The sequence below is a fragment of the Rhinopithecus roxellana genome, chromosome 9, assembly GCF_007565055.1.
Source record: "Rhinopithecus roxellana isolate Shanxi Qingling chromosome 9, ASM756505v1, whole genome shotgun sequence".
Lineage (NCBI taxonomy): Eukaryota > Metazoa > Chordata > Mammalia > Primates > Cercopithecidae > Rhinopithecus > Rhinopithecus roxellana.
In genome coordinates, this window is record NC_044557.1 from 44,455,795 (window position 1) to 44,480,945 (window position 25,151).

Consider the following 25,151-nt stretch of genomic DNA (forward strand, 5'->3'; position numbering starts at 1 on the left):
GCTAAGTCTAGCCCAAACTTAAGGTGCAGGGATATAGATACTCCTTCTCTACCTCCTGGAGAAGGAGTATCTGCATATATTACACTTGGGATTCTTTTCTAAAAAAGCTTTTTATAGACACATTTTAAAACCACACACATTTATTCTATTATTCAATGTTTACAACAATCCTATAAGGACTATTGTTGTTCCTACTTTCTAGATAAATACATGGCTTAAAAAAGTTAAGTACTGTACCCAAGGTGACACAGCTAGTGAGACTTGGCATTTGACATGAGGTTGGTTTGACTCTAGAGTCTTTTTTTTTCTTCACTGAACCTTTTAACCTTTACATTGATAAGAACCTGCTAATATAATTCAAATATATTTTAATATTCTACAAGATTTTCAAGAACTTGGTAGAAAGGGCAATACAGAGCTTGCTTGTATTGAATTGTATTGAAACAACAATATCTCGTTGAATATTGTTGTTTCCCAGATGTGTATCTGTCACATGTACTTCTGTCTCCCCTGAGCACCTGGTATACAGGTACTCAGCAGATACTTACTGGCTGAAAAGAAAATGACTCTTCCTCCTTACAAGTTATCAACACTGTCCTGAATGTCTATCATGGATGCCGAAACTTAAGGTCGTCAGTCCCTTAATGCTCAGATCCAGGGATGAAATATGAGTAATGACAGGGCTCACACCAGCATGACTGGATAGAACCTGCAGGCTAGAAGGGTAGGACAAGCTGGAACTGTTAGTTTACTCTTTCCCTGTTCATACTTTAAAGAGCAATTATAACTGAAGATTCAGGTTATTTAGCAAATACTCAGTCCCAAAATCCACTCAGGTAATGAGTATAATTTTTGGATTGCTAAAGTAATGGGTTGTTTTCATCATATCAAAGATTATACATCATATTTCTGGGTCATACATAAGTCATTTTCTCCAAATCTTGGGCATTTGGAAGCCCAGATTCCAGGAGAAACCACGATAGTCTTTCAAGCAATCTATTCTATACATCAGGTGCTCAGATGGTTCAGAGAGATGTCCCACACTTGGTTAAACTGGAACTATGTCTCCCTAGGATAAGACAGCTAACTTATGGAGAAGTGGGCAGAAAGCCTCCAAGCTCCTCTCCTATTTCTCCTCCCCTTCTCTTATTTGCTGTGTAGATGTAGAAATGGAAGCAGCCCAAAGGAAAGGGCTAGTTCCTACTATGCTCAGTATGCTAACAAACTCAGGGAGGCTTGGCAAAGTCTTCTAAGAGAAGACTCTAGTTCACCTGTTTCGGTTATGCTGAAAAACATTTTTCTTCTCTTCAGTCTTCTAGCAAGAAAGTATGCTTGGAAGACCCTGCTAGTTTCTTTCTCCTTACCTATGTCTGCAGTTAGGAGATTCCTAGCTCTAGATCCCTACTTACAAACTCCAGGGAAAAAGAAAATGACTTCTATTAAAATGACTCCTATTACACTCTGGAAAAGGGAAAAGCTGGGCAAACTGAATGCCTAATAGGGCTTGCTTCCAGTGCAGTCTACAAGGACACTTTAAAAAAGACTGTCCACATAGAAATAAGCTGCCCTCTCATCCATGCCCCTTATATCAAGGGAATCACTGGAAGGTCCACTGCCTCGGGGGATGAAGGTCCTCTGAGCAGAAGCCACTAACCAGATGATCCAGCAGCAGCACTGAGGGTGCCCGGGGCAAGTGCCAGCCCATGCCATCACCCTCACAGAGTCCTGGGTATGCTTGACCATTGAGGGCCAGGAGGTTAACTATCTCCTGGACACTGGCCCGGCCTTCTCAGTCTTACTCTCCTGTCCCAGACAACTGTCCTCCAGATCTGTCACTATCCAAGGGGTCCTAGGACAGGCAGTCAGTAGATGCTTCTCCCAGGCACTAAGCTGTGACTGGGGAACTTTACTCTTTTCACATGCTTTTCTAATTATGCCTGAAAACCCCACTCCCTTGTTAGGGAGAAACATTCTAGCAAAAGCAGGGGCCATTATATACCTGAATATAGGAGAAGGAACATCCATTTGTTGTCCCCTGCTTGAGGAAGGAATTAATCCTGAAGTCCGGGCAACAGAAGGACAATATGGATGAGTGAAGAATGCCCATCCTGTTCAAGTTAAACTAAAGGATTCCACCTCCTTTCCCTACCAAAGGCAGTACCCCCTTAGACCTGAGGCCCAACAAGGACTCCAAAAAATTGTTAAGGACCTCAAAGCCCAAGGCCTAGTAAAACCATTCAATAGCCCCTGCAATACTCCTATTTTAGGAGTATAGAAACCCAATGGACAGTGGAGGTTAGTGCAAGATCTCAGGATTATCAATGAAGCTGTTGTCCCTCTATACCCAGCTGTACCTAACCCTTATATTCTGCTTTCCTAAATACCAGAGGAACCAGAGTGGTTTACAGTCCTGGACCTTAAGGATGCCTTTTCCTGCATCCCTGTACAGCCTGACTCTCAATTCTTGTTAGCCTTTGAAGATCCTTCGAACCCAACGTCTCAACTCACCTGGACTGTTTTACCCCAAGGGTTCAGGGATAGTCCCCATCTATTTGGCCAGGCATCAGCCCAAGACTTGAGCCAGTTCTCATACTTGGACACTCATGTCCTTCGGTACATGGATGATTTAATTCTAGCCACCTGTTCAGAAACCTTGTACCATCAAGCCACCCAAGCGCTTTTAAACTTCCTCACCACCTGTGGCTACAAGTTTTCCAAACCAAAGGCTCAGCTCTGCTTACATAAATACTTAGGGCTAAAACTATCCAAAGGCCCCAGGGCCCTCAGTGAGGAATGTATCCAGCCTATACTGGCTTATCCTCATCCCAAAACCCTAAAGCAACTAAGAGGGTTCCTTGGCATAACAGGCTTCTCTGCTGAATATGGATTCCCAGGTATGGCGAAATAGCCAGGCCATTATATACACTAATTAAGGAAACTCAGAAAGCCAATATCCATTTAGTAAGATGGACACCTGAAGCAGAAGTGGCTTTCCAGGCCCTAAGAGGGCCCTAATCCAAGCCCCAGTGTTAAGCCTGCCAACGGGGCAAGACTTTTCTTTATGTCACAGAAAAAAACGAGAATAGCTCTAGGAGTCCTTACACAGGTCCGAGGGACCAGCTTGCAACCCGTGGCATACCTGAGGAAGGAAATTGATGTAATGGCAAAGGTTGGCCTCACTGTTTACGGGTAGTGGCGGCAGTAGCAGTCTTAGTATCTGAGGCAGTTAAAATAATACAGGGAAGAGATCTTACTATGTGGACATCTCATGATGTAAACGGCATACTCACTGCTAAAGGAGACTTGTGGCTGTCAGACAACCGTTTGCTTAAATATCAGGCTTTATCATTTGAAGCGCCAGTGGTGCGACTGCGTACTTGTGCAACTCTTAACCCAGCCACATTTCTTCCAGACAATGAAGAAAAGATAGAACATAACCGTCAACAGGTGATTGCTCAAACCTATGCTGCTTGAGGGGACCTTCTAGAGGTTCCCTCGACTGATCCTGACCTCAACTTGTATACTGATGGAAGTTCCTTTGTAGAAAAAGGACTTTGAAAAGTGGGGTATGCAGTGGTCAGTGATAATGGAATACTTGAAAGTAGTCCCCTCATTCCAGGAACTAGCGCTCAGCTGGCAGAACTAATAGCCCTCACTCAGGCACTAGAATTAGGAGAAGGAAAAAGGGTAAATATATATACAGACTCTAAGTATGCTTACCTAGTGCTCCATGCCCACACAGCAACATGGACAGAAAGGGAATTCCTAACTTCCGAGGGAACACCTGTCAAACATCAGGAAGCCATTGGGAGATTATTATTGGCTGTACAGAAACTTAAAGGGTGGCAGTCTTACACTGCCGGGGTCATCAGAAAGGAAAGAAAAGGGAACTAGAAGGAAACTGCCAAGCAGATATTGAAGCCAAAAGAGCCACGAGGCGGGACCCTCCATTAGAAATACTTATAGAAGGACCCCTAGTCCCCTCCAAGAAACCAAGCCCCAGTACTCAGCAGGAGAAATAGAATGGGAACCTCACGAGGACACAGTTTCCTCCCCTCAGGATGTCCAGCCACTGAAGAAGGGAAAATACTTTTGCCTGCAGCTAACCAATGAAAATTACTTAAAACCCTTCACCAAACCTTTCACTTAGGCATTGATAGCACCCATCAGATGGCCAAATCATTATTCACTGGACCAGGCCTTTTCAAAACTATCAAGCAGATAGTCAAGGCCTGTGAAGTGTGCCCAGGAAATAATCCCCTGCACTGCAGGCCATACATTTCAATCCCTGTATCTTTAACCTCCTTGTTAAGTTTGTCTCTCCCAGAATCGAAGCTCTAAAACTACAAATAGTTCTTCAAATGGAGCCCCAGATGCAGTCCATGACTAAGATCTACCACAGACCCCTGGACTGGCCTGCTAGCCCATGCTTTGATGTTGATGACATCAAAGGCACCCCTCCTGAGGAAATCTCAACTGCAAGACCCCTACTATGCCCCAATTCACCAGGAAGCAGTTAGAGCCGTCGTCGGCAAACCTCCCCAATAGCACTTGGGTTTTCCTGTTCAGAGGGGGTACTGAGAGACAAGACTAGCTAGATTTCCTAGGCTAAGAATCCCTATGTCTAGCTGGGAAGGTGACCGCATCCACCTTTAAACATGGGGCTTGCAACTTAGCTCACACCTGACCAATCATGTAGGAAAGAGAGCTCACTAAAATGCTAATTAGGCAAAAACAGGAGGTAAAGAAATAGCCAATCATCTATCTCCTGAGAGCACAGGGGGAGGGACAATGATCAGGATATAAACCCAGGCATTTGAGCTGGCAACGGCTACCCTCTTTGGGTCCCCTGCCTTTGTATGGGAGCTCTGTTTTCACTCTATTACATCTTGCAACTGCCTAAAAAAAAAAAAAGACTCCTATTAAAATTAAAAAGAAAACACCTCCATATTAAAAATATGTTTGAATGACATTAACAGGTTCTTATCAGTGTAAAGGTTAAGGAGTTACTCATCTCAACAATATGAGGCATAGGTACTCAGCCAAATTTATAAACATGCTTAAGGATGTGTTTGTATGAACTTAGTGGGTAAACATCTACATATGTAACGATAAATAAATATAAACTAATAGTGGGTAAACCTCTATACATGTAATGATAAATAAATAAATATAAACTAAATGTTGTCTGGAGAAAGAGAAACACATGTCTGGGATGTTCAGAGAAGCAGGTGGGCTTCAGCGCTGACCTAGTGGCTCTCCTGGCTGCTGCTGCTCCACATACCCTCCATTCTCACTCATCTGGAATGGCTCCTGGTAGCTCAGCAGCCAGCATGCCTGGAGTCTCCATTCCTTTCTCAGCAGAGAGCTGGGGGTGGGCCCAGCAAACCTGGATTGGAATCCTGACTGTGCCTCCTACTACCCAATGTTACCTCAAACAGGTAGATCAATCTCTGTGTCTCAATTTCCTCACGTGTAACACAGAGATAGAGATGTCTAACTTTATAGGGTCCCTGTGAAAATTAAATTAGATAATGAAAAGATGTAACATGCTTCACACAGTGGATGGTTCAGCAAGTGCTGGCTTTTATAATGATCAAAACTTCCCTTTTCAATGATCTCAAGACTTAAAGATAGTGAAATGTGACTCTAAGAAAAAACAAAACTTAGTAATTTTCATAGCAAAACCCAGTGTGAGGCTTCCAGACTGCAAGACAGGAAGATCTTTTCTAGACTTGAAATGTGGCTAGTCTGAATTGAGATGTACTGTGAGTTTAAAATAAACACCAGATTTCTAAGACATATTTAAAAAAATAATCTAAACTACACCACTAATATTTTTAAAATACTGATTACATATTGAAATAACATTTTAGACATGGTGGTTAAATTTATATTGTTCAAATTAATATCACCTATTTCTTTTCACTTTTTAAAAATGTGGCTACTGAAAAAAACATGTGTCTCGCAACATTACATATATATATATTTGGATGGCACTGTTCTAGAACATTGAAGCAACATGGAGAGAAGTACTTCATTAAACTAAATCCTAGGGCACTAAAATAGTTAATTCATCTCCCCAAGGTACTATTTGAAAGTAACTCAATCACATGAGAACACAAAATGAAATATGTCACAAACTGCTAATCACATCATTAAATATAGTCTCCCTTGTTGCAGAGTATAATCATTCATGAGAATAAAGGGCTCGGGGACTTTCAAATCATGAAAAATTTCAAATCTCCATTCAAATAATCGTGTCATCCCTGCTAAATTTGTCATAATCTAATCTGGCTGCAAATTAGTACATGACATCTTCATCACAATTCACAAGTGCACTCAACTGGCACAAATACGCTTTTATTTATGCACAGAGCCAGGGAAAGGGTGGTCTTTGCTCAAAATAATGTGCTTAACTAATGGACCATCCCTTTTACCATTGGGGAGGCCAGAAGTAATGAGGAGACACACATGAACTAACCAATATTAAATGTTCAAGTAGCTAATTCTGTGGTTTAAACTAGAAGACAAACAGATTATGTCTTTATTTTTCACTGATCCTCAAAGCTCATAAGTACCTAAATTTTTACTTATTCCCTTGTAGTAGTAAATGGCTATGAGAAAATGAAAGTAATACAAAACAAACAGAAATGACACTTGTATGTATTAAAAACTATACTTTAAAAAATCTATGGTCAATAATTAAGAAAAACATTTACAATTTGAATGATCAATTTTAAAAATGTTTAAGTAAGTTTAGAGTAAAAACTGTGTGCTTTAAGAGGACACCCATTTCTTCTATTCTTACAACCTCCTGCAGCATTCTGTTTTTTCCTTAGTTTTGCTGAAAATATAGGTGTCAGTGTCTCAATCTATTTGATATAAACATTTCAAATTTCCAAAGTCATAATCCAGGAACTAAATAGTTTTACTTCTTTCTGGTCTCCTATGGAATTTTAAAGCCACGTCACATTGTATTTTTGATGGCAGCCCCTACTTCTGCAATGTTACCATTGACTATATTAAGCTTTAAAGATAGTCAAGATAGAGACTATATTAAGCTTTATAGAGACTATATTATAGTCTTTATAGATAGAGACTATATTAAGTTTTATAGATAGTCAAGACAGAGAAATTTCAATTCAAGGAATTCTCAAGTACAGGGAGAAATTGCTTAGTTTTGGTTGGTAGGGCTGTGGCAATTATGCAGCTAAGTTCCAGGACTAGAAAAATGCTCTGAGGGTAAATTTAACTATGAGGGGGAAATGACATCTTCAGGAGAAATACCATTACGTATGGATAATACCCAGTATCTTAACAGACTGGCCACCCACCTCAACCAAAGTTTTAAGTAAGTGATATACCTTAAACATGTAAATAATAGAATACTCTATAAAATGTACAATCAACTTTGCTAGAAAACATGCATATCACAACAAGGGGATTACTATGTATGAATGTGTCCATTAAAAATATTCCTCTGCAATTCCTCTTTTTATAATTTTGGAAGTGCTTTCATATCTGAAAATACCAGTAAATGCACATGAGCATGACCAAATTCCACATATCGGATTACAGCTGCAAAAACATTGTACTTCAAAATGAAGTCAAACACGAGCTCAGAACCACGCAGATTCTAAAGACAGAGTGTACAAAACAGGAACAAGCAGGCCCTTTGGAAAGATAAGGAAAACATCAAAATTGTCTCAACTACTCTTAACTGATTAAATACATTTCTGTCAAGGGAAAGTAGATTTAATTTCCTAGGACAGCTCAGACTTTCTCACAACTCAGACTTTCTCAGGATTGTTGTGAAGATTGTAAAATGGAACCATCACTTTGGGAAACTGGTTGACAACTTCTTATAAAATTAAACAAATGCCTACTCTATGCTTTCAGGTATTAACCCAAGTGAAATGTAACCTCATACAATGTTTCCAGCACTGTTGGAAACATTAAATAAAATCATAAACAAGAAAGTCTCTTACACAGGGTTGGGCATGTGGGAGGCTTATTAAATAGGTTCGATCGCCTTTCATGTTTTTGGATGTATAATAAAAGGCGAAAGATTTGTACCATCTGAAGAGAAAGCATAGTATATATTTTTGGACGTAATATAAAAAAGTACAGGGTTTCGATAGGGCAGACCTGGGTTTATGTCCTGGTCTATTACCCATTTTATTCACTGATTCAACCTTTTTCGGACCTACTCTGTGCAAAGCACTCTTCTAGATGTTGGGGATATTGTACTGAATGTGATAGTTTGAGGCTTTACTTTTATGGGGTTCACATTCTAGCACCTTGGGCAAGATGTTTAAGTTTTCTGAACCTCATTTTTGCCTCCACAGTTCAAGTAAATTCAGCACCTATGACACGCTGGGTATTATATACTAAGTTTGGCAGTACAAGAACCAACTAGATAGAACCTATGTTTTCAAGTACTTTTATAAGTCTGATGGGGGCAGCAGACAAATAATCATGCGAATTCAGGTACTGTGAGAGGGATCAGGACCCACTGTTATGGCCAATAGGGAACTCAGTCCTGGGTGGCAAGGAGATTGGTCTCAGGGGTGTGTCAGAGAAGGCTTCCTGGAGAAAGGCATTTAAATGCAGTCTGCAGAGTAAACCAGGCAAAAGGTCCTCACGATTCACATTATTAGTAAGGTGAAATGAAAATATAGTTGGGAAGTAAACATCAATCAGTCCATAAAGTCCTTCATAATATAAAGCAGCACAATTACTATTTTAAAGGCAATAGTATTAAACTGGAAAATCACTGTGTAGTCCTGAATCCAGTTTATACTGTCTTTGACAATATGCTGTCTTCCCAATATGTGCTTCATCTGGACTTTCCTTATCTGCTTCCTTGGTCCCAACACTTCTAACTTTCTGCTTGAAGAAACTGGGTACTTGAATAAACTGTTTTTAATCATATGGGACCAATTCTGACTTCCAGGCAAGTCCCTGGGATTTGCTAAATTCACAGTCTGCAGTGTAGGCTCTGTGGTAGGCCACAGTGGCCTCAAAGCATAAAACAGGCCTTCCAAATAACCATGAATCTTGCTATTCTGGTACCCACCACACATTTAATAATTTTTTTCAAGCTAATTGAAAAGCCCTGTTCATGGGACTTGAATATAGTTTATACCATAAATAGCCAGAACTACAAAACAGTACAAAACACTAGCTCTGCTGGAAGACTTTTGATTTGCATTTGCTCTTTTATTTTATATGCTACACAAACCTCCGAAAAATGGAAGTAGGGAGTGAGACTGGGGACAAGGGCTTAGTAAATTCCTCTTTCCAAATACTGTGGCATTAAAATAAACTTGGATGAAGGATGTCATTAGAGAAATACAGGCTACATTCAGCACATCCTCATTCCATGGTGTACGCTCAGGCTGACTGAAGACTTTATGATTGCATCAGCAATTATGATGAAAGCCACTCCAACCACAAGAACTTTGAACCATTTAAGTAGATTTTTGAAAAAAAAAAGTTTTTTTTTTTGAGATGGAGTCTCGCTCTTGTCGCCAGGGTGGAGTGCAGTGGCGCGATCTCGGCTCACTGCAACTTCCACCTCCCAGATTCAAGCGAGTCCCCTGCCTCAGCATCCTGAGTAGCTGGGACTACAGGTGCATGCCACCATGCCTGGCTAATTTTTTGTATTTTAGTAGAGACAGGGTTTCACCTTGGCCAGGCTGGTCTTGATCTCCCGATCTCGGGATCTGCCCACTTCGGCCTCCCAAAGTGCTGGGATTACAGGCGTGAGCCACAGTGAAAAAATGTTTAAAGCACTTCACTTTCCTCTTGGGAAGTTGCAATAGTTGTTAGATATAGCAATTCTCCTACAAACAGCAAGGCTTTATGTGAAGGCTATACTCCATCTTAAAAAATATCTGTTTTATAGTCAGAGATGTTTCCTGGATTGTCAGAAGAAAAGAGATTGTGATGTAGAAATGCCCATTCCCAAAATAATGGCAAGGGTATAACCAGAACAAAATAATTGGTATAATAAAAACAGGCACCATGCAAAGTCTAATGGAACCCTCTTCTCCAGCCTAAGTATGCTTGAGAGCCTCATGTAAATAGAAGAAATGTGTCTGGTGAAGTGAGAATGGGGAGTTTTTGTTCCTTGAAGGGAGAAACTGACCAACAGTAGGAGGCAGCTATCTGATGTCATGGCATCTGAGTTAAGGCCATCATCCAGTCCTCTCAGCTCCAGCATGAGTGCCTTCATATTTGTAGGCAACCATCCTTTTGACCTTAGAGTTCTACCTCTGCCTGGAAAGATCTCACAAGATCCCCCTAGGCCCAAACCAATGCATTAGCAACATCACTTTTTAAAATACTGTGTAAAATCCATATTTTAGACTAGTGGAAATGGTAGGGGAATGGGCATTGCTGTAGCAAATAGCAGGAGTGAAAGCAACTTACTCTTGGGTGGAAAGAACCCAAGGAAAATAGTAGGAAAAAGTTCTGGAAACAGAGAGACAGACTGGTGAGGGGAACTTGGCTTAGAGTCAGGAAAGACACCAAAATTTGGAAGGAAGTTAAGAAAGGAGGAAGGGAGAGAAGAAGGAAGTTGACTAGTTCTGAGACATCTTCTCCAGCTTCTAGGCTGCCTCTGAAAGACATGGTCAGGCCCTTTTTTCTGGGGAGTAGGAGAAATGCAGAAATTCCATTCAAACATTGGTTCATTTAACAAATTATTTATTTAGCAACTAATGGTTCCAATCATGTTTCCTGGTGCTGGGGATTCAGCAGTGAAGACGCAGAAACTCGTTTAAAGCAATTTGATATCTACGGTCATCTACTAATGAGTGAGGTGTGATGTGAGTTCAGTCCCTGTGCCCACAACAGAATGGCCCCATCTACTTCCTAACAACTATATAATTTTAACTACCTGCAAATGACCAACAGCCTTCACCTCCCTAGTAGATTAGGAGCCCTTTATTTACTCTTTTAATCGTAGAGATGGGGTCTCACTATGTTCACCAGGCTGGTCTTGAATTATACTCCTGCCTCAGCCTCCCAAAGCGTTGGGATTACAGGTGTGAGCCCTTGCACCTGACCCCACTTTTTGTCTTTTATGGTGATTTTTACTGTATCTTTTCTGTACTTATATACACAGGATGCTTGCTGTTGTGTTATGGTCACCTACACCATTTAAACCAATAAGATAGCATGTAGTCGCACAGTGTGGAAACAGCATATATCATTATCACATAGCCCTGAGGTGGGGCAGGATCTACTACATAGGTTTAGTGTGTGGAATCGTCCAATATAACATGACCAGAGCTGCAACCTCTGATTTAGACAAGGAGTAAGGGTGCTGGGACCAATGATCACCAGCTGCCCAACTACCAAAAAGTTATGCTTCCAAAAATCTCTTGATGTTTATTCTGCATGAGGAGAAATCGAGTTGTCCTATGTGTGCCACTCAAGACAGAAGCCCTTTTTTCCCTTTATTCACATGTTTAATGCATAGAGAAAAACCCAGTGCTTGGCCCATAGTAAACATTTAACAAACACTCAATTAGCATTTGGTAAATCTCTTCCAAGGAAAAGGGTCCCTGTGGAGAGCAGCAGGACATTGGCCTGTGACTATACCTATGGTGTCAGTAACTGAACCAGGGGTGGACCCTCCTTCCCTGTTTACCAGAGGTGACTTATCAGGCCGAACTTGACTAGCCTGGATGGTTCCAGGTGCGTGAATCTTCCCTCACCTGCACTGTATAAGATGTTTGCCTTCTCACAGAATCACCTTAACATTAACTTGAACTTAGTCCTGCGCCCTGGAAGCTTCTAGTTAACTATCCTTTAGGCTAATCAAGAACTCCTCCTGGATGGGCAAATGATATCAGGCCAGGAGTTCAGGATATTCCTGCCTGCACAGCCAAGGTATGGTCTCACAGTCCTCATACATCCCCCCAGGCAGCTGTAACATGGAACAGGGTTTGGCACCACAGGCAATGACTGCCAACTTGTGTGCAATTGGAGGCCAGGGATGATTTCTCACTCTGACTCAGAGGGGTGGGATCTCCTCAAACTCTAATTCTATGCTACCCAATAAAAACACAATGCAAGCCACACACGTAATTCTGAATTTCCTGGTAGCTACACTAAAAAAAAAAAAAGAGGAGAGAAATTAATTTTAATAACATATCTTATTTAGTATAACATACGCAAAATATTTCAATGTGAAATCAATATTAAAAATTGACAAGATAATTTATATCCTTTTCCTCATACAACTCTTCAAAATCCAGCATGTATTTTAAACTTTTCTTTTTTTTTTTCTTTTTTTGAGAAGTTGTTTCACTCTTGTTGCCCAGGCTGGAGTGCAATGGCATGATCTCGGCTTACTGCACTCTGCCTCCTGGGTTCAAGCAATTCTCCTGCCTCAGCCTCCCGAGTAGCTGGGATTACAGGTGCACACCACCACACCTGGCTAATTTTGTGTTTTTAGTAGAGACGGGGTTTCACCACGTTGGCCAGGCTGGTCTTGAACGCCTGACCTCAGGTGATCCACCTGCTTCAGCTTCCCAAAGTGCTGGGATTACAGGTGTGAGCCACTGCATCCGGCCTTATTTTAAACTTTTAGCACATCCCAGTTCCGACTAGCATCATCTCAGATGGTCAAAAGCCATGTGCGGCTACTATCCCGGACGGCACAGCGCTGAGGAGTTCAGGAATCTCTGAAGACATCTTGGGGTGACTGTTCCTAAACAAACCTTTTCAACTAAAAATCAGTTTAGGAAAAATAAAAATATTTATGAACGAATCACTCTAATAATTCTTGTGTGGGAAAACGTTTATTCCCGCAACATAGATAACCTGTTTTAACAAAACAATGTTAATGGGAAAAGTTTTGCTTTTTTTTAACCACTCAAATCTTAGTATCTGGACATATTTATTACAGAAGAGGCAAGGTGGAGGAAGTCTTTAAACTGTCAGCTTGAAATGACATAAATAATCACACTGTAAAGCTAGGTGGGCAGTGAACTACTTCTCACTGCTAGGGTGCCCTTCCCTGACCAAAGAATGACTCCCAGGGCCAGTGTGCTGGTTCTTTCCTGGTCTTTGTTTACAGTGACATCACAAGAGCCCTATAAGGAAGAGAGGAAGAGAAATAGATTGGATCTTGGTTTCTAACCTGTGGGTCTGAAGTTTCTGTCCGTCTGCTTGGACACTAACAACTGTCTCTTGACTGAACAATGTTTAATTTTCAGTCAAAACTATTTACCAAATGCTAATATGAGGCAAGCACTGTTTCAGGTGCTGCAATTTACCCACCACATATTTGAATTATTTTCCAAATATACATGGAAGATATTATAATGAGTAAAATAAAAACTCATACATAAGCATTAATTCCCAGCAGCTGTTTCTCCTTTGCATTTTCCAAATCAGTGGAATCTAAAAGTACATACATGTAAAGATTCCCGAAATTGCTTGATGCTAAAGTGTGATCTTTCAGCATCAAAAATCACTATTTTGCTGTCCTTCAAGTGGTGTGAGTGGCATGACTTGAAGTCAGCCAGGATTCTTTTTTTTGTTTTGTTCTTGTCACCCAGGCTGGACTGCAGTGGCGCGGTCTTGGCTCACTGCAACCTCCGCCTCCTGGGTTCAAGTGATTCTCAGCCTCCCAAGTAGTTGGGATTACAGGTGCTCACCACCATGCCTGGCTAATTTTTGTAATTTTTTAGTAGAGATGGGGTTTCACCAATTGGCCAGGCTGGTCTCGAACTCCTGACCTCAGGTGATCCGCCCACCTCCGTTTCCAAAAGTACTGGGATTACAGGCGTGAGCCACCGTGCCCAGCCCCAGCCAGGATTCTGAGATGAGATCTACCCATTGCTTGTTATTGAGTTAACAGTCTCTTGTTAAGAAGCACTGCATTTTAGAACCAACTATAGGCTGAGTTTAATTACTCAATGCTAATACATTAAACACAGATGATTTCATTATATAAATGCACTGGCTAGTTTGCAGTATTTCCTTAGGCATAATAAGCTTTTACCATAAAAGCCAAATCAACATTAATCTGCAAAGCTGTCATTTTATATCCACTGCCAAGGAAAAAAGATAAAAAGAAAAAAAAAAAAACAACAACAAAGTGAGATAAAGTAAACCTTTATCAAGGAACTGGACCAATACAATGATCAAACCAGCTCTCTCCATCCCTTTGGGGCAATCTGATATACAAGCTGAGGTTTCAAAGTATATTTTATTTAATTGCTGAGGGCAAGAGAACAGTAGGAGGTTTTGAGTCAAGCTCTTTATAATGCTAGACTGCTCTGCTTTGGGGGTAAACTTAAAAAAAAAAATCCTTTTTTTTTTTTGAGATGGAGTTTTGCTCTTGTTGCCCAGGCTGGAGTACAATGGTGCAATCTCGGCTCACCGCAACCTCCACCTTCCGGGTTCAAGTGATTCTCCGGCATCAGCCTCCCTAGTGGATGGGATTACAGGCCTGCGTCCTGACGCCTGGCTAATTCTGTATTTTTAGTAGAGACGGGGTTTCTCCATGTTGGTCAGGCTGGTCGCAAACTCCTGACCTCAGGTGATCTGCCCACCTCGGCCTCCCAAAGTGCTGGGAATACAGACCTGAGCCACCGTGTCTGGCCAAAAAAAAAAAAAAACTTTTAAAGTTAGCATTTTCAAGCCAGTCTAATAATCCCACCAGTTCCATTTCCTTTCAGTTGCAGTAGGAAAGAGCAAAATGCTGCCCTGGTGAAAAAGTAAAAAGTATTCACGTTTCAAAGCTGGCTGGTAGACAGTAGCCAGCCAACTCCTCCCGTATTTCCAAGCAAACACAAGGCAAAGCAATGTTTTTTTAAAATACCTTTTACAAACAATCTATGTTTAAACAAGGCATACACAATGCTTTCTTCCCAGTCTCTAAAAGCTGGCCACTGTTATGTGTTTAATTATACTCCTAAATCCTAAAGAATAAAACAGCCAGCTAGGTAGTGACTGTTTGATCTGCACGTCTTGGCTGGAGATTACAGTGCAAAGCAAATCTCCCCAGGCTCCTGTTTCTAAACTCCTCCAGCCAGGAGGGCCCGAGGCTTGTGGTGCAGCAAAGCCAAACTCTTCCTTCCCGCTGGAGGAGGGCAAGGAGTATACAGCACACACCAGTTGCATTCATAAGGAAACAATCTTCCTGCCCACCAGCACTATATTTAGAGCCATCTCTTGGCAATGCAAATTTATATTTCTGGGCTTTCTGCCACTTGGACCAAAGGAAAAAAAAAGGGGGGGGGGGGGGGGACAAGAAAAACTGGTTTGGTTCCAGTGCTGAGCCCAAACAACAAAAGTTAAATGTGGCCTTCCCCATTGATGCATTTCTGTGTCAAACATCCCTCCTTCTTCAAAAGCAGTGAACACTGGATGTGGCTCTAAAGAATGGAATGCTTTTTTCCCCTTCCAATTCTAATGAATAAAACGTGTCCTACTCTCTAAGGGGACATTTTACAAAGAAGGAAGCAATGAAGCAAAGTTATCTGAAAAGGACAGAATGTTTTAAAAATGTTTAAAGTAATATCATTCAAGCTGGGGCCGTCAGCTTCCCCAAACATGTAGTAACCCCTGAGAAAAGTTAAAGCCCAAAGTCAGCTACAGAGTTGATGGAAAAAATACGCAGTGCTAAATAGCCAGGCCTCTCCGATCCTCAAAGGCAGACCCCATGAGAGATGCTCTCTAGCATTTGCTGTTTTGCTACATGAACACCTAGCGCCTGGGAATTTCAGGGCTCTTCACTTCCAGGAGAAGTGATGTAGGCAGAGACCTTAGTGTGTATACCCTGAGCAAGCAGCTTCCAGTCTTACTTACTTGGCTTCGAACTGTGGAATGCCACTGTCTACCAGAAATGAGCAAAACAAACATCTCTCCTGTCTACTCCCAAACCTAAAAGGTCTTTCCTGACTTTCTTCTTCCTGTTTTTTCTTTTCCTTACGATTGTATTTTCTGAACTAATTTTAACATTTCTTTCAGTTTAATATCTTGTCATGGAGCTGAGTGCTCAGTAATGTAGAATACTAACAGGACAGCCAGTATCTCCCACAAATGCAACACCAAGCAGGACAGCCATTTAGTGGTTTGGGTAAGTATTTCCTCTGCACTGGTATGTGCAGTCACCTCTAACTAGCTCAACAAATATAGAAAAGGAAAGAACAAAAATATCTGCAGCTTTGCAGCCATTTTCCCATGCTAAAATTATAACAGAAAATTAAAACAAGTATTAAATTTCTTTTGAAAACCCTCCACAAAATTTCTTAAAATTATGAAATGATATGTATGTATGCAAATTAACTCCACTTGACATGAAATATGAACACTTCTGAAAGCCCCAGAATAGTTCCATATAATACCTATTCTGGTTTAGGATTTCATAAATGGATAAATGCAAAAAGAAACTGACTTGCTGCCAAACAAAAAACCATTCTCATTGTTCAGGTCTTAAAGACTGTTCACAAGGCCTCCTCCTTCGAGGCCTAGGATAGATTGTAAACCCTGTTCCCCTGCAGTTAGGCATGACCCCATGATCTGCTTGGGTCAATGGAACGTGAGCAGAAGTGACAAGTGTTGCTTCTCTAACGCTGGTGCTCAGTTCTCTGTGTTCTCTTCCTCGCTACATTTACCTGAATCCTGGATGGACATGAAGCATAAGCCAGAAATATATTAAAGACTTTGCTGTTTAAGTCTACTGAGATTTGGGGCTGCTTGTCACCATGGCAGACCCAGCCTAATCTGACCAATATAGTAAATTGTTGTAAAAAATTAACAACAATTAGCAGAAGATAATAGGGTAAAAGTTCATCACAGGTCTAGCACCAAGGAGGCACTCAATTGTGTCACTCCTTCCATAGTGTCCCTTCCCACCACGGCTTAAGATTTGCATCCACTCGACTTCCAGGATATATCCAGCTCTATTGAAATCCAAAGCAAATAAAACACTTAAAAAAAAAAAGAAAGAAAGAAAGAAAAGAAAAAACAGGGCTGGGCACAGTAGCTCACACCTGTAATCCCAGCACTTTGGGAGGCCAAGGCAGGCAGATCACAAGGTCAGGAGTTCAAGATCAGTCTGGCCAACATGGTGAAACCCTGTCTCTACTAAATTAGCCAGCCGTGGTGGTAGGCGCCTGTAATCTCAGCTACTCGGGAGGCTGAGGCAGGAGAATTGTTTGAGCCTGGGAGGTGGAGGCAGCAGTGAGCCAAGATCATGCCACTGCACTCCAGCCTGGGTGACTGAGTGAGACTATCTCAAAAACAAACAAACAAACATACAAACAAACAAACAAACAAACAAAAAACCCAAAAAATAGAACAGAATGGGTCCAGCTGAGGAAAACAGACATGACTACTGAGAAACAGTGATTCCCAGTGTCTCTAAATCTCAGGTTCTCAATACTGCTCATCCAGGTTCAATCTGAACTATTCCAAGTACTGAGTTCTAGGTAGAATCCAGGCATCTGTAGTGCTTCCCTGACTCCCCTGGTGATTTCAGCATGCTTCCAGGCTTGAGAACCATGGCTTCACATGACTGGGCTTTACCATTTTCCAAAACTCAGTCCCAGGACACTGAATATTTTAGGAAAGAAATGCACAAACAACAGTACCCACAAACAGCAGTTCATGTTATAGCAAAATGTAGCTGAAGGCCAGCCACAGTGGCTCACATCTGTAATTCCAGCACTTTGGGAGGCCAAGGAGGGAGGATCACTTGAATTCAGAAGTTCAACACCAGGCCTGCACAACACATCAAGACCCCATCTCTAAAAAAAAAATCAGTAAATCAGCTGAGTATGCTGGTGCACATCTGTAGTCCCAGCTACTTGAGAGGCTGAGAAGGGAGGATGGCTTTAGCCTGGGAGGGCAAGGCTGCAGTGAGAAGTGATCACACCACTGCACTCCAGCCTGCGTAACAGAGGGAGACATTGTCTCAAAAAAAAAAAAAAAAATGTAGCTCCCTATAGTATCATCAGAGCCCCTCAAAGAACACATGTTGCTGCACCAGAAACCCGAGTCTTTTGGATCTCAAGAGAGAAATATCCAAGAGCATTGTATCTCACTCCCTCTAAGAACAACCAAAGTTTCCTGGTACCCAGATCTGTGAACACATAAGTTTCCATTACAATGGAAACAATGATGATATTGTTATTTACTACTCATTCATTGCTGATTATGTACCAGGGATATTATTATTTAAAAGATACAATTTAATCTTATCTTCACATCAACCCCACAAGCAGGTATTATTATCATTTCCATTTTACAGACTAGGCAGTTGAGACTATAAGCTTAAGCGACCCACTGTGTTTATGTGTTTGAAAATGAAGAGGTTCATATACTGCCCCATAATATGGCATAAAACTGAGGAACAGTTCGTTTGGAACAATTTCTCTATATGCACTTCTAGTTGTCACAATACCTATTTTTCAGAAACTCACTTGGTTTAAGAACCTAAAGAACATGTCTTATTAATGGCAGACCACAAACCATAATTTTGACAAACATGTACTGAATAAAAAAATGATTACTATTTGAATTTTGATAAAGTCTGGCATCATTATATGTAATTCACTTCTTTGCCTGAGGTTAGACAGTATTCATGCATTCACCTACTGATGATTTAATAACCTTCTGAGTGCTAGTTACTGCAGAAAAAATGGCAAGCAGGACAGTCACTGCCCTTTGCAAGCTTACAGTTCAGCTAGGCACATAGGCAATTAGGCAGCAAGAATAGTGTGCAAAGGGGCAAGTATTATGAAGTCTCTCAAAGTGGCCAAGGAGACTCATGAGTGGCCAGTTGTCCTTCCATATACAGTCATGTACCATGGTGATCTTGTAAGATTACAATAGAGCTGAAAAATTCCTATTGGCTAGTACTTACCATACTGTACTTTTTTATTGTTATTTCAGAGTACAGTCCTTCTACTTATGTAAAAACAAAAGTTAACCATAAAACAGCCTCAGGCAGGTCCTTTAGAGGTTTTCAGAAGAAGGCACTGCTGTCATAGGAGATGACAGCTCCATCTATGGTATTGCCCCTTAACACCTTCCAGTAGAACAAGATGTGGAGGTGGAAGACAATGATATTGATAATCCTGCCTGTAGAGGCCCAGGCTAATGTGTGTATTTATGTCTTAGTTTTCAGCAAAAAGGTATAAAATGTAAAAAACTAAAAATTTTTAAAATAGAAGCTTATAGAATAAGGATGGAAAGAAAATATTTTTGTATAGCTATATAATGTATTTGTGGTTTAAGTGTTATTAAAAGAGTCAAAAAGTTAAAAAAAATCCTTAAATGTTTATAAACTAAGAAAGTTACAGTAAGCTAAGGTTACTATATTACTGAAGAAAGAAAATTTTAAAAAATAAATTTGGTGTAGCCTAAGTGTACAGTGTTTATAGAGTCTCCAGTAGTGTACAATAAGGTTCTAGCCCTTCACTTCACTCACCACTCACTCACTGACTCACCCAACACAGCCCCCAGTCCTGCAAGCTCCACTCATGGTAAATGCCCTATACAGGTATACCATTTTTAATCCTTTATATTATATTTTTACTGTACCTTTTTAATGTTTAGATAGATTTAGATACACAAATACTACTGTGTTACAATTACCTACAGTATTCAGTACAATAACATGCTGTACAAGTTTGTAGCCTGGGAGCACCAGGCTAGACCATATAGCCTAGCTGTATAGTAGGCTATACCATCAAGGTTTGTGTTAAGTATTCTATGATGTCTGCACAATGACAAAATTGCCTAATGATGCATTTCTCAGAATGCCTATCCCCATAGTTAAGTGACACATGACTGTAATTGAAGTGCACTGGGCTTTGTTTCTTATACCTATGGCCAATTTAACAGATACACTCATTGTCCAGACTTTGGCCTCCTATGGTGGTATATTATAGCTGTGCCTTTGGAGCAATTTGTATCAATATAACATTGCTTCAAATACATCTTCACTGTCATTGGAAATATTTCCAGTCTCAGGTATAAAGGGTTTCCTTCAGTTCACTGTGGAGCAATGGCTCAGCTAGTCACCAAATTATCAGTTATCACAGGAACAGGCAAGCGGAGCAGAGGGGCATTAAAAGCTGGCTTTCGACCTGTTGAATTGCTGAGCATAATTTGGGCCTTTATTCTACCTTCACTTAAGAGATTGATGAAGTGTGGGAAGCACACCTTCCACACAAAGGCCTTTGTCAAGTGTCACACTTATTAAGCGTTTTGCACAGAACTACAGGTTATTATACATCATCTGGTCTGTGACAGCCATTTTGTTAATATCTCCCTCCTCCTTTGAAAAAAACCAACAATGGCTTTGTACATCTGTTCTATAACTCAGTTTCAAACATTAGAAAAGAAAGCAAAATATAATTACTCATTTTAAGAGTTTGCAAGAAGAGGACCATAATTGCTAATAATAAAATAGCTAATACTTATTAGGCTCTTACTATATGAAAGGTACGTATACTAAGTGTCTTATGTGTACTATCTCATTTAAACTTTATCAAAACCACAAAAATTAGGCATCCTTGCATTTCAGCAATTCTAAAGCATACATTTTTTTTCATATTTTAATATGTTTGAAATCAGGGTACATTTTATAATCAAGTTATATCACAGTTTAATTGGCAGCATTATTTTTCTTTATGAATTACACAGAAAAAATGCTGTATCTAAAAATATATAGTGCCTTAGATGTAATAAAATATGGTAGTATTATCCCCATTTTATAGAGAAAGAAACTGAGCCTTAGAGAATTTGAGTAACTTGCCAAAGGTTATATAGCAAGTAAGTGGCAAAGGAAGCAAGTGATCCCAGGTTTTTCTGACTCCAAAGTTCATGCTCTGAACTGGTACACTATACTGCTTCCCACCACGGAGAAATACTAGATTTAAAAAACATTCATCTATTCAGCACTTAGTATCTATTATGAATGAGTCACATAGAATGAATGCAAGGAGTAGAAACACAAGCACAACAGCTTTTAATGTGACTGATTAGTGACTGTGGGCACCTGAGCAGTTAACTAGAATGTTCAGCTTTGTAGACTTTCAATGGACCCTAGAGTCACATTATATTTAAGCATGGGCTTTTTTTTTTTTTCCAGGGCCTTTTTTCCCCCCACTAGCAAAATATCTCACACCTACATACAAGCTTTGGACTGGGTAATATTTAAATCAACATTTTGTTGTGGCAGACTTTAAGATACCCCCCAATGATCTCACCTCCCGCTGTTCACACCCTTTTTAATACCCTCTTTACTAGTGTGGCAGGACCTATGACTTGTTTGTAACCAAGAGAATATGGCAAAGGTGACGATGTGTCACCTTCATAATTGGGCTACATAGACTGGGTTTCCATCTTGCTGGCTTTGATGAAGTAAGCTGTCATGGTGGGGAGGCCCACATAACAAGGGACTGAGGAGAGGCCTAACTCTAGTCAACAGCAGCTAGGAATTAAGGCCCTCAGACCAACAACCCAAAAGGAAATGGATCCTGCCAACAACCATGTAAGGGAGCTTGGGAGAGGATCCCTCCCCAGTTGAGCTTCCAGATGATACTCCAGCCCTGGCTGACACTGTATTTTATTTCTGAGACAGGATCTTGCTCTGTTTCCCAGACGGGAGTGCAGTGGTCTGATCATGGCTTACTGCAGCCTCAACCTCCTGGTTTCCATCAATCCTCCCATCTTAGCCTCTCAAGTAGCTGACCACAGATGTACACCACCACGCCCAGCTAATTAAAAAAATATATTTTGTAGAGATGGGGGTCTTACTATGTTATTCAGGCTGTCTTGAACGCCTGGCTTCAAGTGATCCTCTTGCCTCAGCCTCCCAAAGTGTTGAGATTACAGGCATGAACCACTGCGCCCAGCCCTGGCTGACACTTTAAATTTAGGCTCATGAGAAAGACCCTGATGAGCAGTTGATCCAGCTAAGCTGTGCCCTGACTCCTGACCCACAGAAACTACGAGAGAATAAATTTGCATGGTTTAAAGCTGCTAAATTTGTGGAAATTTGTTATCCAGTAATAAATAATACACTTGTTACTATGGTTTGAATGTACAGGGGTCCCCAAGATTCACAGATCGGAACCTAAGATCCAGTGTGATATTTTGATTAATGAGGCTGAATTCTCATGGATGGGATAAGCACCTGAATTAGTCTGTTCTTGCATTGTTATAAAGAAATAACCTGGCTGGGCAAGGTGGCTCACGCCTGTAATCCCAACACTTTGGGAGGCTGAGGTGGGTGGATCACGAGGTCAAGAGATCGAGACCATCCTGGCCAACATGGTGAAACCTCATCTCTACTAAAAACACAAAAATTAGCTGGGCGTGGTGGCACATGCTTGTAGTCCCAGCTACTCAGGAGGCTGAGGCAGGAGAATCGCTTGAACCCAGGAGGCAGAGGTTGCAGTGAGCCAAGATCGTGTCACTGCACTGCAGCCTGGTGACAGAGCAAGACTCCGTCTCAAAAAACCCCCCAAAAACAAAAAACAAAACCTGAGTCTGAGTAATTTATAAAGAAAAGAGGTTTCATTTATAAAGAAAAGAGTCATAGGTCTTGCAGGCTGTACAGGAAACATGATGCTGGCATCTGCTTGGTTTCTGCAGAGGGAACTTATAATCATGGCAGAAGGTGAAGCGGGAGGAGGCATGTCACATGGCCAGAGCAGAAGCAAGACAGCGAGCAGGGAACTGCTGCACACTTTCAAATCACCAGATCTCACAAGAACACACTCACTATCGTGAGGACAGCACCAAGGGGGATGGTGCTAAACCATTCACAAGAAATCCACCTCCATGATCCAATCACCTCCCACCAGGCCCCACCTTCCAACACTGGGGATTACAATTCAACATGAGATTTGGGTGGAGACACAGATCCAAACTGTACCAGTACCCTTATAAGAGGGCTGCAAGGAATTACCGAGGCCCTCTTGCCCTTCCACTCTTCCACTACATGAGGACACAGCAAGAAGGTGCTATTATGGAAGCAGAGAGCGGCTTCACCAGATACCAAATGCCGACACCTTGATCTTGGACTTCTCAGCCTCCGGAACTGTGAGAAATAAGTTTCTGTTCTTACAACTTACCCCCGTTTCAGCTATTTTGTTATAGCAGCAGGAAAGAACTAGTACAATTGGTTAAAAGGTAAATTTCTTTGTGTCACAGACATTTGTGGTGCTCTCAAATAACTGGCACTAAAAAGTCTAACTATAAATTTAACCTTTTGGGGGTTTGGGCCATAATCCTGAAAGATACAGTCCTAAACACTATAATCCTGAACACTGAAATCCCAAAAAATCATAATCCCTAATGTCTAAAATCCTGGAAATCACAATCCTGAGAGATCAAAATCTTGAAAATATAATTCTGAAAAAATAACTTAATAAAAATTCCTTGAGATGTTTATTTACATTTTTAAAAAGGAGATTTGAGAAACATCTAAAAACATGACAGAATACCTTGTAGGCCACTTTACACAATAACATAGCCAAGAATTAATATACAGATATTGGTAAGCATAAACACTCAGGTATACTAACAATGGTCACACAGGTGTAAAAGTTATGAGAAGACAAACCGTATTTATAAATAGGTTAAAAAGCAAAATGTGTAAACAAAGTCACTATGGTTGGTAATTGTGTGCACCCAGCTTTGTAATTGTGGCATCTGAAATACCTTGATAGATAATCTAAGCCTTTTGATGAGATCTGTTAAAAACTTCAATGGGTCACCAACATATATGCAGTTGCCCAAAGAACCAAGATCTAAAGAAATTTTATCTTTAACAAATGCAGGTGTACAAAAGGACATCTTCATTTACTGAGGAAGTTTCAATATTTCTACATATGCGCACAATGCTTACACCCAATGTTGTGATAATGCACTTTTGTGAAGTCAAATTGGCAAAAAAAAAAAAAAAAAAAAAAGGCATAAAATGAATTAGATGTCTCTAAAAATCTTGACACAATTTATACCTCCACTATTGGACATGATGTGAAAATGAAATACATCGCATAGCAAATTGATGTTATGTGTGAAGGGGCAGAAGTCATATGTGATTGAATAATTTGGCAGGTGTATTACTTCATTTTCATACTGTTATAAAGAAATATCTGAGACTGGGTAATTTATACAGGAAAGAGGTTTAATTAACTCACAGTTCCACATGACCAGGGAGGCCTCTGCAAACTTAACAATCATGGTGGAAGCTGAAGGGGAAGTAAGGACCTTCTTCACATGGTGGTAGGAGACTGAAGTGCAAGCAGGGGAAATGCCAGACGCTTATAAAATCATCAGATCTCATGAGAACCCACTCACTGTCACGAGAAGAGCATGGGGGAAACTGGCCCCATTATCTAATCACCTCCCTCCCTTGACATGTGGGGTCCCTACCTCAACATGGGGATTATAATTCAAGATGAGATTTGGGTGGGAACACAGCCAAACCATATTATTCTGCCCTGGTCCCTCCCAAATCTCATGTCCTTTATACATTTCCAAACCAATCATGCCTTCCCAACAGTCCTCCAAAGTCTTAACTCATTCAAGCATTAACTCAATGTCCAAGTCCAAATTCTCATCTAAGACAAGGCAAGTCCTTTCCACCTATCAGCCTGTAAAATCAAAAGCAAGTTAGTTCCTTGCAAGGTACAATGAGGGTACAGATTGGATAAATGAAATGCTCCCATTCCAAATAGGAGAAGCTGGCCAAAACAAAGGGGCTACAGGCCCCATGTAAGTCCAAAATCCAGTGGGGCAGTTATTAAATCTTAAAGCTCCTAAAGAACCTCTTTTGACTCCATATCTCACATCTAGCACATGCTGATGCAAGAGGTGGGTTGCCATGGTTTTAGGCAACTCTGCCCCTGTGGCTTTGCAGGGTACAACCTTCCTCCTGGTTGCTTTCATGGGCTGGCGTGGAGTGTCTGCAGCTTTTCTAGGTGTACGGTGCCAGCTGTTGGTGGATCTATCATTCTGGGGTCTGGAGGACAGTGGCTCTCTTCTCACAGCTCCACTTGGCAGTGTCCCAGTGGGGACTCTGGTGGGGGCTCCAACCCCACATTTCCCTTCCACACTGCCCCAGCAGAGGTTCTCCATGAGGACCCCACCCC

The 25,151-nt window shown here is 41.0% G+C and overlaps 1 protein-coding gene and 1 non-coding gene across 3 annotated transcripts in view; both read right to left on the reverse strand.

Moving 5' to 3' along the window:
- The window catches only part of ZNF704 (zinc finger protein 704), a 253,235-nt gene that overhangs the window by 105,260 nt on the left and 122,824 nt on the right, over positions 1 to 25,151 (reverse strand). The gene's annotated exons all lie outside the window — the stretch shown is intronic.
- On the reverse strand, positions 11,332 to 11,466 carry LOC115899812. The gene has a single exon (XR_004059415.1). It is a non-coding gene; the product is annotated as a U11 spliceosomal RNA (small nuclear RNA).